Source organism: Lissotriton helveticus, chromosome 3_1 (assembly GCF_964261635.1).
Source record: "Lissotriton helveticus chromosome 3_1, aLisHel1.1, whole genome shotgun sequence".
In the NCBI taxonomy this organism is placed as follows: Eukaryota; Metazoa; Chordata; class Amphibia; order Caudata; family Salamandridae; genus Lissotriton; species Lissotriton helveticus.
This window is the reverse complement of record NC_136061.1, coordinates 463548252-463567410: the sequence shown is the minus strand read 5'-3', so window position 1 is coordinate 463567410 and position 19159 is coordinate 463548252.

The following is a 19159-nucleotide window of genomic DNA, read 5'->3' as shown; positions in this document are numbered from 1 at the left end:
TACCCCCAAAATAAGAGAAGACAAAAAATATATTTATTGTTTAATATCATTATTTTTTAAGTACCACCCATAAATACATTCACTGATGAATTAGATACAATTTATAAAAAATCCTTATACAAACAACAAAATAGGAGACATGTGCATACAACATATTAAGATATCACATGAACATATCTGGATCATTACTGTGCCATGTGAAATCACTGCATGAACATAATGTGACAGGAGTGCCCTATATTGTGACACTGAAGAGGTTACATATTGATTAACTTTTGGTGCATGTTTTATTCCTTGGTGGTGTAGTCCAAACAATACTACGCAGCCCTTTTTGTGGTCGGAGATTACTAGCTAGGTCCAGGAGGTATCAATACTCTCCTCACCATTTTGATTAATTGATTCTTTCCTTCTTGATTATAGATTGACTCCTGGCCACTTAGACTTGTACACCGATGTGTTTCGACCTTACTATGGGGCCTGCATCTTTAGCAATGAAAGTTGTCTTCAGGGCTCGCAGAAAACGAGTATAGGACACCTCATGAGAAAAGAAAACACCGGACGTGTGACCGTGTCATTCTCCTACGGGGTAATTTTTTTACAGTTACTGTTTTCAAGGGAGAAATAACACCATGAGCATACCGCTCAAAGGAGAAGGTCCTACATCTATCTCCATTTGGATGAAAAGTCTGAGTCCAGTGGGGAGCCTCCGCAATAAATTGATATGGAAATTCAATTGCTAGAACAACTATGGAGAGACAAGGAGTTGTTAGTATCGCTTGTTTAAATATTTTTTGTTGTTGTTTCTTTTGTACCACATGAGTGCATGTATTGAGGGCATACCTGTGAATATTTTATGATGATTTATTTGTCAGGTAATGAATCCCAGATCTTTTTGTGGGGTTCCAGTGCCCTGGAATGGGTGGAGGAGATGTGCAAACATTAATATAATATGAATTCCACAAATCATAAGTGCTGCTGCACATGCAACTACGGCCAGTGGGTTTGTATACCATCTGGTGAGGTTTTGCTCCAACCTACGTCTGATCTTACTTAATACATAAAATAATTAGAGACTACCTCTTATACAGGGATTACACAAACCCATGTATTATACACATATACTTAATATATGGGATTCTATAATCCCTATATGAAGGGCAGTCTCTAAATTTCTTCATAATTTTATGAGTTTGGCGTATCCACGGATATGCTGCAATGCCACTGCGAATCCACCAAGATTCCAGGAGCACACCAAAACATCTGATTGGATACAGTAAAGTCCCACCATGCATATTGCAAATCAGAACCTGAAACCATTATTTGCCTTTCACATCTCTTCAGAGAACACTGAAAGCCAGAGTGCCATTGTTTTTTTGATTTCCTGTAAAACAACATACATTCCAAATCAACATATCTTCTTCAGAAAATAGAAGAGAAGAAGGACACCATTATGAAGAAGAAGAAGACTTGCTACCTCCCAACAAGGAGTTCAAGGTTTGGAAGCATTTCTCAGAACCATCTGGAGAAAAAAAGTTGGTGCTAAGATTGCACAGTGCAACACATGCAACAAAAGCTATCATGATAAACATGCATAAAGTATTCCCAGGGGACATGATCCATATTCACACACCTTAAACCTATTCATTCATGGACATAGGACAGGATAATGAGAGAGAGGCGAGGAGGCTGAGCATCATCCGAAGCTGGGCATTCTGTGGGACAATCACCACCCAACCAGATGATTTCTATTCCTGGTGTCCCAGAGAAACTTTCAGACATGGTCAGTCGTTGTGGCAGTGTCATATGACCGTCGGACTGAAGATGTCTTCTTTTGCTGACTTTATGGATGGTGTCAACAGCCACACCTGTTATTATTTTTTCTCCTTACCCTTTCACGTTCTGTTCTTCGTAAAGACTGAAGCCAGTTGCTTCCTCCCAGTTGCCGTCCCGTACCCCTTTTACTACCCTGGCTATTTTTGCTCGAAAAAAGAAAAAGGGCAAATATAAATACACATTTAGTAAGGTATTCACAGCATACTGTTGTTGTTCAGGCGCATATTTGTATGATCGTGGCTTGTTAAATTGTGTCTACATTACAATAAGAAAAATGCAATAAAAGATATTCAAACAAAAAAATACACATTTATGTGGCTGTGTGGGTCTGTGAGTGGGTGAGAGTGTGGTTGTATGAGTATATGACTGTATATCTGAGGAGATGTGTGAGTGTTTCAGTAGCTGTGTGTGTGACTGTATGATTGTATAAGTGGGTCTGTAAGTATGTGAGTGCTTTTGTGTGTCTAGGTGGGTCGATGAGTGGGTGTGTATAGTTGTATGTGCTAATGTTTGAATGGCTGTGTGGAGGTGTAGGTTGGTGTGTGAGCATCTGTATAGGTGTATGAGTCTACATGAATAGGTGTTTGCATGTGTAAAGGTGTGTGTGTGACTGTATGGGAGTATAAGTGGGTGTGTGAGTGGCTGTGTGGGTGTATTTGGGAGGATGTAAATGTCTGTATGGGTATGCAAGTGAGTGTGTGAGTGGGTCTGTGAGTGTCTGTGAGTGGGTATTACAGTAGCTCTATGGGTAACTGAATGAGTATGTGAGTGGGTGTGTGACTGTGGGAGTTCATGTGTGAGTACCTGTATTTATTTATTTATTTATTTATAAAAACATTTATAGAGCGCGAACGAAGGCCCTTGGGCATCTCGGCGCTAGTGATACTGCAATGTGTTGAGCCTCATCAGACAGGAGATCATTGGTTAAAGAGCCATGTTTTTAATTGTTTGCGGAAGATCCAGAGGGAGGGGCTGGTTCTGATCGACTCTGGTAAAGTATTCCACAATTTGGGTGCAGCTACCATGAATCTTCTGTCCCCCCAGGAAACGAGTTTGGTTCGGGGTACCACTAAGTCATGCTGGAAAGATGAACGTAGCATTCTTGAGGGACGGTAAGGAATGAGGTTTTGGACGAAAAACGCCGGTCCCACGTTGTTCAAAGCCTTGTAAACCAGGCAAAGGGATTTAAACATGACTCTCCTTCTTACTGGCAGCCAGTGCAACTGTCTTATAGTGGATGCGGCCGAGTGATGTTTGGGGATGCGCCCTAAAAGCCTGGCAGCAGAATTCTGAATGGCCTGCATTTTCCAAAGCACTCTCTCCTGGGCACCTAGAAACAGTGCATTGCAATAATCTAAGGTCGACAATACAAGGGAACTAACCAGTGTTTTGCCGGCACTTTCCGGCAGGAAAGGCAGGATTTTTTTTATAAGTCGCAGTTTGTGGAAAGCTGAGGAAGAAATTTGGTTGGCGTGAGGCATAAAATTTAACTGGTCGTCGAAAAGGACTCCCAAATTCCTCACTTTTTTTGCTGGGTCCGGGGGTTGGCCCATAGATGATGGCCACCAAAGGGGGGACCATTGGGGGGAAAGGTTGCCAAAAATTACCACCTCTGACTTGTCAGAGTTCAATTTCAGGCAATTTTGAGCCATCCAGCTTCCGATAGCCAACATACCTTGGTTAAAGGTGTTCGCTATTTTGAGGCCGTCGTTCTTAACTGCAAGGACCAATTGAGTGTCATCTGCATAGGAGGTCAGGCTCATCCCATGTGCCCTGATGATTTTGGCAAGGTCCGACACATAAATGTTAAAGAGTGTCGGACTGAGGGATGAGCCTTGGGGAACTCCACATGGCAGAGACAAGGGGGAGGATTCAAAAGGTCCGATGGTGACGACCTGGGATCTATTTGCCAGGAAGGAGGCAAGGAGACTCCTAGCCTTGCCTTGGATCCCAATGCTCTCGACACGGTCGACCAAGGTGGTATGGTCGACCGTGTCAAAGGCAGCCGATAGGTCCAATAAAATGAGGACAGCTGTACCTCCGGCATCCCGAATGGTTCTTATATCATCCGCCGCTTTGATCAGAGCGGTCTCCGTGCCGTGGAATTGGCGGAACCCAAACTGGGATTCGTCCAGGAGTTTATGTTCCTCGATAAAGGAAGAAAGTTGGAGGTTCATTATTTTCTCAGCTATTTTGGCCATCAATGGGAGATTAGCGATAGGACGGTAGTTTTTCAGCTCGTCCTTATCGAGGGTGGGCTTCTTAAGAAGAGGTTTTATTAAGGTCTTTTTCAGTATCTCTGGGAAGATGCCGGAACGGAACATGGAATTACAGATATCAGTTATTGCAGGGATGACTGTTTCCATAATTGGTCGTAGCACCTTCAGGGGACAAGGGTCTAGAGCTGATCCTGATTTAATAGATGACACTGTGTTCTGTGCCTGTAAACAGGTAACCTCGTGAAACTGGGAGAAAGTATGACTCTGGTGGAAGGTAGTGGCTACCGGGGGGGTGGGGGAAATGTTGGAAAAAACCCCGTAGATGTCGTTAACTTTGCTAAAGAAAAAGTTGGACAGTGCGTCACAAAGCATCTGGGAGGGAGGAGGGGCAAGATCAACGGACAGACCAGCTAATTGTTTAGTTGTCTCATAAAGGGTTTTATTAGAATTTTTAGCTGATTCTATCCTATCGCAATAGTATTTTTTCTTTGCCTCAGAGATCATGGTTTTATAAATGGCGACTGACTCCTTGTAACTAAATTTGGTTTCATCAGTATAGTTTTTCCTCCATAGTCTCTCTTTATGCCTGCATAGTTGCTTCTGGGTGCGAAGTGCCTCAGAGTACCATGGGGCCGAGGGAGTTTGCCGATTGCGAGAACGTTTTTTAGTTTGAACCAGTGCTGTGGCTGCAGAGCTAACCCATTGGTAAAATTGAAGGGTAGCAGTGTTTGGGTCGGCAGACAGGACGGGAGCGGTGGCATCCAGCAGAGTATGTAACCTAGTTGCATCAATATCATCCCATGCCAGATAGGGTTGAGGAGATATCGTGCTGGTTTTGTTGAGCAGTGTGTCCTGTGCTGTCAAGGTGGCTAGGATACAGTGATGGTCCGACCAGGTAAGGGGGAGAATTTGGGTAACTTGAAGACCTAGGGCATTAGTAAAGATGCCATCTAGTGTATGACCGCCATCATGTGTGGGAGCATGTACCAGGGGGATAAGGCCAAAGGTGGACATGTCGGCTAGGAGCAAGGTGGAGTCGGGGTTGTCTGGGATATCAAAGTGAAAATTAAAATCACCCAGAATGGTGATGGAGTTGTCAAGGGCGGATGCTTCCAGCGTAGTCCTAAAATCCATAATAAATTCGTTCCTGGAGCCAGGGGGTCGATATAGAAGAATCCCTTTAAAGGTATAGGATGGGGATAGTGTAATCACAAATTCTAGAGCTTCACAGGAAGTGAGGGGGATGATTTTGGTTCTTACCGAAAAGGAGTCACGGGCAATAATGCCTATTCCACCGCCTTTTTTCTTTATTTGCCTGTCGAGTCTGTATATGGTGAACCCGGAGGGAAGGGCGATGACTAGGTCTGGATCAGATGCCTGGTCCAGCCATGTTTCGGTCATAAATAGGAGGTCTAATTTGTGGTCCTGGATCAACTCGTGAATATCCTGATTATGCTTGCTCAGTGAACGGACATTTGAGAGTCCGATAGAAAAGATTTGGTTGTTAGAGTATTTCTTACCAGTCCGCAATTGGTGGAAAAAAGGTAGCGAGGTGTTGCACTTTGGGCAATGCGCGATAGGATTTATAAGCAAGGATTGGGGGGTATGTATGGGGCAGGCCTGATGACTCGGGGGACGTAGGAGCTGGAGTTGGGAGGAGGAATAACTAAGGCATTGTGCTGGCGATGGTGCACCAGGGGGGGTGGCCCTAGGCCCGGACCCGGCGCGGACGGGCGCAGACGGGCTTGCCTTAGGCGCGCCTTCGGCGCGCCGTCGGCGCGCCCGCTGCGCCCGCCCGCTGCGCCCGCCCGCTGCGCGGACGGGTAGGTCCCTTGCTTATATACATAGTGGTGGGGGCAGAGGAGGGTGGGAGGGGCGCCGAGCTCTCCGGCCCGCCTTCCCTATCCAAGATGGCCCCTGAAGTGGAGATAAGGGTTTCCCAGCGCCTGGCAATATCGGCGTGGTAAAACTGAAAGAACCTCGGCGAAGTAATCTCGCCTCGAGGTGAATAGAGTGTAGAGTGTCTAAAATCACACCATTAAAATATCATACAGTATTTAAAAATATCAACTCGATTATTATTTCAATCAGCTTTTAAATTTTATCAGCGTGCAGGGAACACAACAAAACCTCCGGCTTTGCGCCTCAGAGGGAACACACAACAGAATCACTAGGGGAGAGGATTCTCACCCTTAAATATCCTGGGAGGGCGGGAGGGGCGCCGAGCTCTCCGGCCCGCCTTCCCTATCCAAGATGGCCCCTGAAGTGGAGATAAGGGTTTCCCAGCGCCTGGCAATATCGGCGTGGTAAAACTGAAAGAACCTCGGCGAAGTAATCTCGCCTCGAGGTGAATAGAGTGTAGAGTGTCTAAAATCACACCATTAAAATATCATACAGTATTTAAAAATATCAACTCGATTATTATTTCAATCAGCTTTTAAATTTTATCAGCGTGCAGGGAACACAACAAAACCTCCGGCTTTGCGCCTCAGAGGGAACACACAACAGAATCACTAGGGGAGAGGATTCTCACCCTTAAATATCCTGGGAGGGCGGGAGGGGCGCCGAGCTCTCCGGCCCGCCTTCCCTATCCAAGATGGCCCCTGAAGTGGAGATAAGGGTTTCCCAGCGCCTGGCAATATCGGCGTGGTAAAACTGAAAGAACCTCGGCGAAGTAATCTCGCCTCGAGGTGAATAGAGTGTAGAGTGTCTAAAATCACACCATTAAAATATCATACAGTATTTAAAAATATCAACTCGATTATTATTTCAATCAGCTTTTAAATTTTATCAGCGTGCAGGGAACACAACAAAACCTCCGGCTTTGCGCCTCAGAGGGAACACACAACAGAATGTATAGGTGTGTTTGTGTATTTATAAGTGGGTGTGTGAGTAGCTGTGTGACTGTCTGGGTGTGCAGGTAGGTATCTGAATGACTGAATGCATATGCAATAATTGAGTTTATATATAGATGTGTGAGTGAGTATGTGAGCAGCTGGATGAGACTGTACATGGGTGTATATTTTATTCTAGTCAAAATCACCCTCACAATGCAATCTAATACTCCAGCGCTGGAAGAGCTAATTTGGAAATCACATTACTCCAATAGATGGTGCCATCAATCTGTATAACAAAGAAAAGAAACCAAATATGTATTAATATTACACTGTATAAAACTATAAATTAAACTTAAAAATGTCAACAATGTATAACTTCATAACAGTAATGAAGCACTACACATTTCCCATGCCATAATGCTATGCTATATTACAAAGCATTTTATTTTCCCTTTTTTACTATTCTCAGATGTTATACTTATACAACATAAATGATGTAGTGTATAAAGGAACTTCCTTGAACAGTGGGGAAAAACAATCATACAGGCTGTATAAAACAACATATCTACACTGTACATCACTGCAAATGAGCAATGCTTTGCATTGCACTCACTAAACATTTTCAAACAATCATATTATCTGTACCTGCACTACTAATCCAAAGAAATATATGCTAAAAACAACAATTTCATCATTAGAAGTAGGACAAGATATATAAGGCGCCCCTGCATAGGCAAAACCTTATAAACACATTACCATTGATAGGACACATGATGTCATAAATCCTGATAATTCCTCTACAATAACTAACTTATTCTGCTTTGACAATTGTGACCCTCCTTAGTATTTTGGTTCCAAAAACAAAAGAAGAGAATTTGGTAACTTCAAAGGCAATCTATATCTGAATTTAAGGTTCTTATCATTACATTCTGTTCATCCACCACTACTTTTTTATAGAGACAGTAAAATGGCCAGATCTAATAACCTTATTGAAAAATGATAGTCATAGGAGTATATGTTTGACCAGAACTAGATATTTGTCATGCTTTAAAGTTAGTAATCTCAGTATCTAATTTACTATCATCTGCTCTGCATATTTGTAGCATTAAAATGACTTACTTCCCAGTTCTGGCTACACAGAAAGCCAACAGAAGATCTGTTCAACAATTTGGGTGTACATTTTTTGCGTAGTTTTTCTCATTAATCTGTAAAATGTCACACTTTCGCAATCTGGTAATGTTAAATAAATAAAACGCTCTGATTCTATTTGTGTATGCTGAGCAATTTTCACATTCATCTAAGTAAGTCCAAATAACTCATTAACAGGTATCTCTTCTTCTAAAACAGAACACACCACAATCAAAAGCTCCTGTACATCCTCTTGAGTGTTTTGTGTAAACTGTACAGATCCACTACATATATCTACAATGTCTTGAATGCCTGACGCACAATGTGTGCCATCACTATGCAGGCGGTGCAACAAAACACACAGTGCAGACCACAATACCTTCTGTTATTTCTATTGCGTTGCATCTACAACATGAGGTAATGCAAACAAAATATTTGCCACAACAGTAGCATAGCAGTTCACACTAGAGGGGTTGGCAACTGATAACCAACAATATCTGCATCATTTTCAATTTCTTGTTTATTAACAACTTCCTTCTTCACTTTCATTTCCTTCTTTGCAACACCATTAATACACTGCGTTGAAACTTTTCGCTTTGATCAGATTGAGTTTTTCTCATAAACTGGATTCTGTCCTGTATGAGTAGCATAAAGACTTGTTAATAGGTTTTATTCTTTAGCACAATTTGAGTCTGCATTTACTCTACTCTCATCAAATGCAACTAGATACAAACCAGACAGTGTCCTAATTCAAGACAAAGCTACATATGACATACCTCCCTTAAACGCTAGGGGGAATACCTTGCTATTCATCGAACACAAGGTTTAGGTTTAGATGCAGTATTTGTTAACATTGCTAGTTAACAAATACTGCATCTAAACTTAAACCTTGTGTTCGATGAATAGTAAGAGTATATGCTAGAGAAACTGGAAATTGTTTCCATCAAGCATATGCAATTTCACAAGCAAAAACTGTGCAGTACATAGTCCAATTTGCTTTGAGTTGTCAATCTGATCAAATTTAATCACAAGGTATTCCACCTCATTCCTATTAGGAAAATTAATAAAATCAACAAATTTACCCATAGCACCATTGACAAAACCTTCATCCACATTTAGGGCCCGATTAGGATGGTGGACGGACCAGCGTCCGTCTGCCACCCCCGAGGTGGAGGGACCGTCCGCAGGGGCTGCAGCGTTCCCTCCCTTGGAATTAGGATGTGACCGCCACGCTGGCGGTCACATCCCCTATATTTAAAATTGCGGCGGATGCTGCTTCAAGCAGCACCCGCCGCAAGGTTAAATGTGCATGTTTTCCTTTGCATGCACGAAGTGGCAGGCACCGCGCGGTGCCTGCCGCTTTGTGCATGCAAAGGCAGGGGGGTACCATAGGTACCCCCCCATGTGCACCCCCCACCCCCCAACACCCCTGGGGGCCCGCAACAGGCCCCCATACTCAAACTGCACATGCTTTTCTACAGCGGAAAACCCGCCGTGGAAAAGCATTTTCTATTGCCTTCAGTGGCAAAATGTCTTCATTTCTTCAAATCCAGCAATTGATTGTTGAAACATGCACACTCATCCAATATTGCATTAGGCACACAATATGTTTACTTCCTTTTTTTCATCTTCACCACAACTCCACCTGCAAAGTGAAAACTCTATCCTCCAGCTCCATCATCAGTCAATACCACTTAGCAATTTCTTTCTCCGCCACAGTCCCCTGCGTAAGTCTGTCTTCAAGTTCATTTTGAACTCTTATTATTGTGCCTGGAGCATGATACTACCTCTGTATCTGGAGGAACCCGAATCTTGAGACCTTACGGTCTGTCTTTTTTTCACATTTCCCATGTGATCAAGTGACATTCGTGGATTAGATGCTCCCATCTTGTTATACCGGCCTCTTGTAGTGGAATTGCCAGCACATCCGTTGTCCATTCTGGAGAGCCCAGAGAATCCTATATGGGGGCAAGTAGGCTGAAGTAGGGAGGTTTTAAGACGTTTTTGATTTTGTACCGTGTCTCGGCCAAACCACCTAAAGTTTTTAGCCTAACCTTTTTTACTTTGGATCCCCACATTCCCCCCCTTCCTCCTGCCTCATCATCACTGCCAGTAACCTCACAATCTCTGAGTTTGTGGGTCTGTTTAACAGCATTTTCCCATTCTTTAATAAGAATGCCCAGGAGTAAAATAGCAAGTCTAGTAATGCTAACTCTCCTTTTTCCGCCCTCCTTCCCCGCTTCTTCCACGCTATCCGTAGCTCTTTGGAAGGCCAGAAAAACTACTGATCTGGCTTTGCATCTTTACAAACCATTCCTTCTTAAAGGGTAGGGGAATTGAATTAAAGAGAAAGGTAAACTTGGGGAGAACTATCATCTTCATAAGACCAGTTTTTCAATAAACCTCCCACTTTTTTCCTTACTTTTTCGAAGTTTAGCTTGGTGATATTGTGAGGGATTTTTACCCCCAGCTATCTAATTTCCCTTTACTAGCCTCCTCCACCACCTCTGTGTTCCAGGCCCTTATCTCTGTCTTCTCTTTATTAATGTCATAGACTGGGATATTCCCAAAGTCTGCCATTAATGTCATGACGGAACTCAGGGGTTTTTGTAGGTGGGTTGTATAGATGAGAAGGTTGTCTGCATATACGCCTAATTTCTTTCCCCAACCATTGTATTCAAATGGAAAGATATCTGGGTCCCTCCTGATCCTTTTGGCTAGCGGTTCGATATATAAATTAAACAATAATGGTGACAAGGGGCAACCTTGTCCCGTACCCTTGGTGATGCGAACAGAGTTTGTCATGGAGCCATTAACCCGGACCCTAGCTTCTGGTGTGGTGTAAATTCCTGTTAGGGTTCTGCAAAAGTTTGTCCCGAGATTTACAGACTTCGCTGCAGCTTATAAATAGACCCAGTTAACCCGGTCAAAAGTGTTAGTGGAGTCTAATGTCACTACCGCAAGTGGGAGCTCAAAGGTGGTGGCCAAATCTATAGAGACAATCTGCTTGTAAGTCAACTCCATCAGAGATCTTCCTCAAATGAAACCCTTTTGGTCTTCATGTACAAGCTCAGACATCACCCCATTGAGCCTACCTGCCATGATTTTCGCAAAGATCTTATAATCGCAAATTAACAACGATATTGGCCTGTACGAATCCCAATTTTCGGGGCACTTGCCTGGTTTCAGAATAAATGTGATGATGGCATCTTTCCTTGTTTCTGGCATTTAAGATCCTGTAAAAAAAAGTTATTTGAAAGTTTTGACTAGGATAGGTGTTAGTGAGCTTGCCAGGGCTTTGTAGACATCATGAGGCAGGCCATCTGGTCCAGATGCTTTCCCTTTCTTGCCTTCACCAATAGCCTCTTCTACTTCCCTCATAATAATCTTTTCATTAAGATGTCTACTCTTTTCGGCCAGTAAGGGTTCAAAACAGTCCTGCCTCAGCCAAACTATCACTTCTTCTTCTGTGATTTAATGATACACTCTACTAAATTATTTGTAAAAGGCTTGCTTAATCCCCTTGTTATCTTTAAATAGGGTCCCTGTTTGCTCGCACCTGACTTGTTTTACCTTATTCCTCACCTGCTCGTTTTTAACTTTCCATGCAAGCAGCTTGCTACATCCTTCGCCATATTCAAAGTTGGCCAACCGACCGACCTCCCATTTAATTTTAACCCTGTCCTGTATGACTATATTCAATTTAAATTGTATTTCTGTTATTTCCCATAGCAAACCAGTCTGGACCCCCTCACTTACTCTTTGATTAATTAGTTCATTTTATAATGGTCACACTTGCTCCTCTAATATTGAGAATTCTTTATGATACAGCCACTTTTTTGCCGCAACTGGTGCACCTAGTCTGCCTCCCAAGTAGGCTTTATATGCATCCCAAATCATACCGGTTGATGCGGAACCCGGATTATTATCAAATAACTCTTTTGTCTCCCTATTTAATACCTCTATGACTTCCTCCTCTAGTAGGATCATATGGTCCATAATCCATCTGGTTTGGCCAGCTTCCTCGCCCAGATTTATTCGAGCATCACCGCTGACTGGTCTGACAAATATACCCCCACTTGATTGATTTCTTGTAACAAATCCTTTAGGCTGCTGTCTTTTAGGAAGAGGTCAATCCTTGACTGGTGTCCGTACTTTTTGTTGTAAAATGTGTACCCTTTCTGATGCCCTACCCTCTGACACCAGATATTGCACAGGCCCAACTGCTCCATCATTTGTTTAAAAGCCCTGACATTTTGGGATTTACCAAGGCCTTACTATTCGTAGATCTATCTAGAGTGTAATCCAAAAGGTCATTAAAGTCCTCTGCCATGATAATCGGGTCCAGGAAATATAATAGTGCAGTGAACAATTCCTTTAAGGGGCTAGTGACATCCTAGTTCGGGCCGTAATATCCCACCAATGTGAAACTACAACCTGAGATCTTTAGCTTTACCATAAGCCATCTTCCCACTTTATCCTAGACACTGTCTTCTATACAGATTTTTGCCTCGTGTTTCACCAGGACCGCCACCCACTTTGTTATGGCTGATTACCCTGTACATACTGCTTGGCTAATCCATCTTTTGGCCTTAAAAAACTCCTGACTCTCCTTCTTCGTCGGGTGCGTTTGTTGCACAATAATGATCTGAGCGGGGCAATCTTTTAAGCATTGCAGTACCATCTCTCGTCTTCCCCTCACGCCAAGGCCATTTATATTCCACGATAAGATTTTATATCATTTTCTCGTTTCTCACCCGTAAGGTTTGAAACTAGGGGCAAGTTCAATGTTAATGAGGCTTCCGAGGTATACATTTTCTTATTCATCCACTTGCTCCCCATCCAGTGCTCCCTGTGCCCCCCACCATGGAAAACCCTACCCTAACTCTTTATTGCTTGAGCCCTATGGGTGCCCCCCCCCCCAAGTGTGTGTCGATTCTAGTGATTATTCATTAGTAATCAAGAACTAAATAAACAACAAAAAACAGCCCTACCAAGAATTAAAGAAAAGCACAAGTCATCCCAGAGTGTTCAGAATCCTGTACCAAAGTTACTAGCCACCTGGCTGAAAATGTTCGATAAACCCATATAAGAACAGGGAAACATGGCAGCCAGTTAAAAGTTGGTCCCAGGAGAGCCAGGAGTGTCCAAGTAAAATTATAAGCAGAAGACAGAAATCACAGCCTGAATCTTGGATAAATGTTTTGTTTGTATCAGAGATAAAGCAACTAGCACCTGCTAAAGACAAAAATATTACCGGATGGCAACCAGCAGCAACCAAGGTGACAGAGCGGTCGTATGGAAGGGCGGCCCTGAAGCTACGCAGTGGGTGGTGTGCAGCCACAAGGATCCTCTTCCGGGAGAAGGCAGTGGCAGAGGGGAAGCTGTCAGGCAAAAGAGGAGATTGAGTCTGGCAGCAAGCCAGTTAACCCGACTATAGCTCCAGGTTCAGCAAAAGAAAGAAGGGCACGCAGCCACGGAACACCAGAGCTCCCAGCCCCGTTTCCACCCCTCACTCCCACCTTAGGACGCTCAACTGCCTGCCCCCAACCAGTCAACTCACCCCCCCTCTGCCCAGGCCCCGAGATCAAAGAGGGCTAGGGAGGCCATGTCCTCGGAGGAAGCGCTCGAGCTGACCTCCACTTACCTCACCCCCCCAACCAGTGACCCGCAATATGCAATCCAGGTAATTACTGGAATCAGAAGCAAACACTCTTCCCAAAAACCCCCCAGACCTCCAGCCTCCCTCATCAACATCCCCATGGAACCAAAAAAGGGGTCTCACAGCACTAACTGCATGCTCATAAACTGAAGGTCCGCCACGAAACACGCTACAGAGCTGACAGAAGCCATTCTCAATCACGATGTCGACATAGCTTTCATTACCGAGACCTGGCTCAATGGCTCCTCTCCTCTGATCCTGGATATGCTTGTTCCTCCGGGCTTCTCTATCATCAACAAAAACACAATAGACCAAAAAGGCGGAGGCATGGCAATTATCCACAACAATAACCTATTAGTGGCCGAAACTGATAACACAAGTTACAACTCCTTCGAATGCCTAACTGCCAACATCAAAACCTCGAACAACAAGCTAGTGCACTGCCACCTCCTGTACCACCCCCCAGGCAACACGTCACGTTCACGGAACACCTATCAGACCTAATCGCTCACTGCTCCCTCCGTGATACCAACAACATCATTCTAGGCGACCTTAACTTCACTGGAATGATAAGAACAGTGTTCCAGTACAAAACCTAAATGAGGTGCTCCATACCAACAACCTCTACCATCACTGCTCAAAAGAAACCCACAACAAAGGAGCAATCCTGGATGCCATCATCGCCCAACACGACGCAATCTCTATAGATCACATCCTTCCGGTCGACTGGTCAGATCATCACTAACCCTGGGCGTAGTTCGCGAAGTAGCGCTACGCGAAGCTACGCGAAGTGCACTTCGCACTACGCGAACTTCACGTAGCACTAAGCGAACTGCGTAGTAGCATGTTCACACTGTGCAAGATGTGTTTTCAATGATTGCACAGTGCGGACAAGCATCCGGCACTGTGCAAGCATTGAAAACGGCATCTTGCACAGTGCGAGCTGTAGTTTTCTGCTGCTCGAGTAGATTATTACTCGAACGGCAGCTTTCTCAACGCGAACAGGTAGTTTCTCATTGAGAGCGGTCGCGAGCATTCGCAACCACTCACAATGAGAAACCTGACCTCCTCGCGTTGAGAATCTCGCCGGGATGTCATTTTGCTTGCTCGCGGTCGCGAACATGACGTTCAGGACCGCGAACAAGCAAAAAATGACCGCTGCACTACGCTACGCTGCACTACGCATGTTCGCACTGTGCTACGTGCAGCTCGCGTAGTGCGAAGTTGCGAAAACTTCGCAAACTCCGCGAGCGTAGCGTAGTGCTTCGCCCAGGGTTAATCATCACCTTATCCTATTCCACCTCCATCAACAGATCATAACTCTCCCCTCCAGTTCTGATTCACCCACATGGTCGAGAAACATATCGCAGATCAACACAGAGGAGTTAGAAGAGAAAATATCCTCCCTCCTGCCCATCTCCCCGGTAGGCCTCTCCACTGAAGAACTCACATCTCACTAGAATGCTACCTTGACCTCTATCCTAGACGAACTAGCCTCCTTGGAACTGAAAAAACCCAGAAACAACCCCTTCAATCCTGGTTCAACAAGGACATTAATGAGGAAAGAAGACAGCTCAGAGCAGCAGAACGTCTCTGGAGGAAGAACCCCTCCTCCAGCCATTACAAAGAACTCAGAAGAGCAAGATGAAAATACAAACAACATATCAACAATGAAAAATCCAACTTTTTCCGCACTACACTGGACAAGGCCAAAAACAGACCAAGAGAACTCTTTGACATCATCAAAAAACAAACATCCAAGCCAGTGACCTCCCGCGTCCAACCCTCTAAAGCCTTATGTGACCTCTTCGCCAACTTCTTTAACGAAAAAATCTCCAAGATCGAACTTTCACTGGACATTAACCTCCAGCCCCCCGACATAGACTGCCCCACTGCAAGCAAAAATACCGGGAGAATTCGACCGGCAACAACTTGGTCTTCCATCGACCCCATCACAGACGCAGAGATCCTTAACCTTAATGCTGCCTTCAAACCCTCTTCACACAACCTCGACCCGATTTCCTCTCAAATGGCCAAAGAGCTAAAACTCACCCTGGCTCCACCCAGGTGCAAAATCATGAACAGCTCCCTAAAAACGGGCACCATACCAGACTGCCTTAAAGTCGGCCAAGTCACTCCATTTCTGAAGAAACCTGGCTTAGACTCCACCGACCTGAACAACTTCAGACCTGTCTCCAATCTCCCCTTCTTAGCCAAAATCCTAGAAAAATGTGTTCTCCGTCAACTGAACAAACATATTGACAACATTAATACTGATACTAGGGTTAGTAGTGATGCGGCAAGAATTGGCGCCTCTAATTACAACGTCAATGAATTGAAGACCAAATATTCAATGGTGCTACAGGTGAGAGGATAACCCAAAACCTCAGAAATGGACCACAGTCCTCAAAACAGTAATATAAATGACCTGTGCACACGTAATTCTGATTAACAGTGTTAATACTGAAAGTATTTAAAAAACAACACAATCACACAATATATGATCCAGATGGCGTTTTCCTTCCATTTTGTTCTCCCTTCTTTAGTGCTCCACATTTGGTACTTACCAGTTACTTCTGTGCACTACTCTTTAATTGGAGATTTTTGACGCCACAGCCGGGACGGAAGTACAACCGGCGAAGAGGTGAGAATAGTGGATTGTACCACCCCACAGTACCTCTAGAGTGTAATCTACCCATTCACTCATTAGGCTCTGTTTAAAAAACAACACAATCACACAATATATGATCCAGATGGCGTTTTCCTTCCATTTTGTTCTCCCTTCTTTAGTGCTCCACATTTGGTACTTACCAGTTACTTCTGTGCACTACTCTTTAATTGGAGATTTTTGACGCCACAGCCGGGACGGAAGTACAACCGGCGAAGAGGTGAGAATAGTGGATTGTACCACCCCACAGTACCTCTAGAGTGTAATCTACCCATTCACTCATTAGGCTCTGTTTTCCTTCTTGTAGGAATCTTGACATTCTAACCATCTGTCCAATAGGTAAGATGGTCCTCTAATGATAGGTTTGTAGCTTGCTGCATGCCTTTTACTCCTTATCACCTGTCTCGTGTTTCTTTTTCTTTCTTTTTTCTTTGGCACTTCATATACCTCTGGGAAGACGCTTTTAGTATGCGGAGCTCTGATTACACTTTATGCTTTTATGATGGTTAACGAACATGATTGAGACTTGATGTAATCATTAGATTTTAAGAGGCTGTTAGACGAGCCTTACGTAAACTGTTTTCATCACATGTCTAAAATACAAGGCGACCATGAAGGTTTTGACATTATGCCAGATAGATGCAGATTAGGTGACTTCTGCTTTCCTGTGCGTGTGTGGGTCTGATTGGGATGTCACAACGGGAGAAGTTGTCATGTTGTAGTAGTCTGCCACCACCTGTAAATGTTGGAGGCCAGTACAATTGTGTAACATATTGCTATTATACATCTTTAGCCTTGAAGAAGTCTTGGGTTACACCCTGACGAAACACGTGTTGGCTGGGCATCTCGAAAACTAATAAACCAAATGGAAAGAAAACGCCATCTGGATCATATATTGTGTGATTGTGTTGTTTTTGAAATACTTTCAACATTAACACTGTTAATCAGAATTATGTGTGCACAGGTCATCTATAATATTGACAACATTAATTTGTTAGACCATCAACAATCAGGCTTTAGAAAAGGCTACAGCACCGAAACTGCAATCCTACACATCATGAACGACATCCTCTACTCCCTCGACTCAGACCACTGCTGTCTACTCATCCTCCTAGACTTGTCAGCAGCCTTTGACACTGTAGACCATAGTCTTCTCATCAAAGCTCTCAAAGAGAGGGTCGGTGCAGACGAGGTGGTCCTGCAATGGTTCTCCTCCTTTTTCCAAAATCGTTCCCAAAGAGTAAAAATCAAATCCTTTGCTTCAGACCTCCTCCCCGTGAATAGAGTTGTCCCTCAAGGATCCATTCTCTCCCCTCAACTGTTCAACATATACATGGAACCCCTCACCTCCATGCTGAAAAAAGCAAACATCCATTTTCATCTATATGCAGATGAAACTCAAATCTACTTGGAAACCTCCTTCTTTAACGGCATCCTAAGACTCAACAACACTCTCAGAGAAGTTCAAGAATTGCTATCAAAGAACCACCTCAAACTCAATCAGGGAAAAACCGAAACCCTACTCATCTCAAACAAGGAAGAAAACCCTCAAATCGTCGAATGGCTGAAAGCAATTGATGCCCTCAACGGAAATCTCACACTGGCATCCTCAGTCAAATCATTGGGAATCACCCTTGACCCCAAACTATCCATGACCAATCACATCAAGAACTCGGCAAAGAGCGCCTTCCTCAATCTGAAGCTCCTCAACAAAATCAAACCCCCACATCCTCACCTCAAACAAGCCACCCAATCCCTGGTGCTGTCCAGACTGGACTATGGGAACGCAGTCCTCACCGGTACAGCTAGCGCACACCTAGCCCCTCTCAAAATCACCCTCAATGCAGTGGCCAGAATGGTCACCGGAATCAAAAAATTTGACCATATATCTCCCGCTCTCAGAGATCTAAAATGGCTCCCGGTGGAATTGCGAGCCAGCTTCAGAACTGCCTGTCTCACACACAAAGCCCTGCATGCACACAGGGAAACTGGAATACCTAGCCTCTAAACTCAAGAAAGCCGGTCAAACAAGAAGCCTCAGGAATTCCAACACCTTCCTCCTCATCCCCTCGAAATAACGTAAACAAAAGACTGCAGCCCGCTCTTTTGCTGGCAACGCTCCAAAAATCTGGAACGCCATCCCAGTCGACATCAGAACCACCCCCTCCTTTGCAAAATTCAAAAGCCGCCTAAAAGCCCTTTACCTCAACCGCGCCTTCCCGAACGCAATCACGTGACTCACACGCCCCCATCTGGGAGGCACCGGACATCGCGCCCCCACCGGTCAACCTTCAGACACCGCACGAACAATCACCCCTTGGGTCAGCACCGCTAAGAAATAACTCCAGCACTAGACTTGCGTTCCCTAGTCTTTGAGACTACCTCCCGACCTATTTACCGCAATCCTACTCCTCAGATCCCGAGACCTCTCTACCTCAATGAGGCACCTCTGACGTTAAGCACAACTATATTGTCTTTCGCCAATCTTCTTCATTGTTCCACCATGCCATTATCATGCATTTGTCTTCTCTACATCATGTTTTAAAGCGCTCCGATACCCTCGGGTCTGGCTAACGCTATAGAAAACCTCTAAAATAAAAAAACTAAAAATGAACTGAAGGTGGGTAAGGGCAGGAGGAAGGCACAGGGTAGGAGTGCGTGTGTAGAGGGGATCAGTGGGATCCCTAGATATAGTTTAAGGACTGCAGGGAGTGGTAGAGGTCTGGTAAACTCTGACTGAGTAGAGATTGCATTAAAGGTAGAGGAGGCAGTAGGGATGGAGGGAAAAATATCTGAAAGGCCAAGATCTATA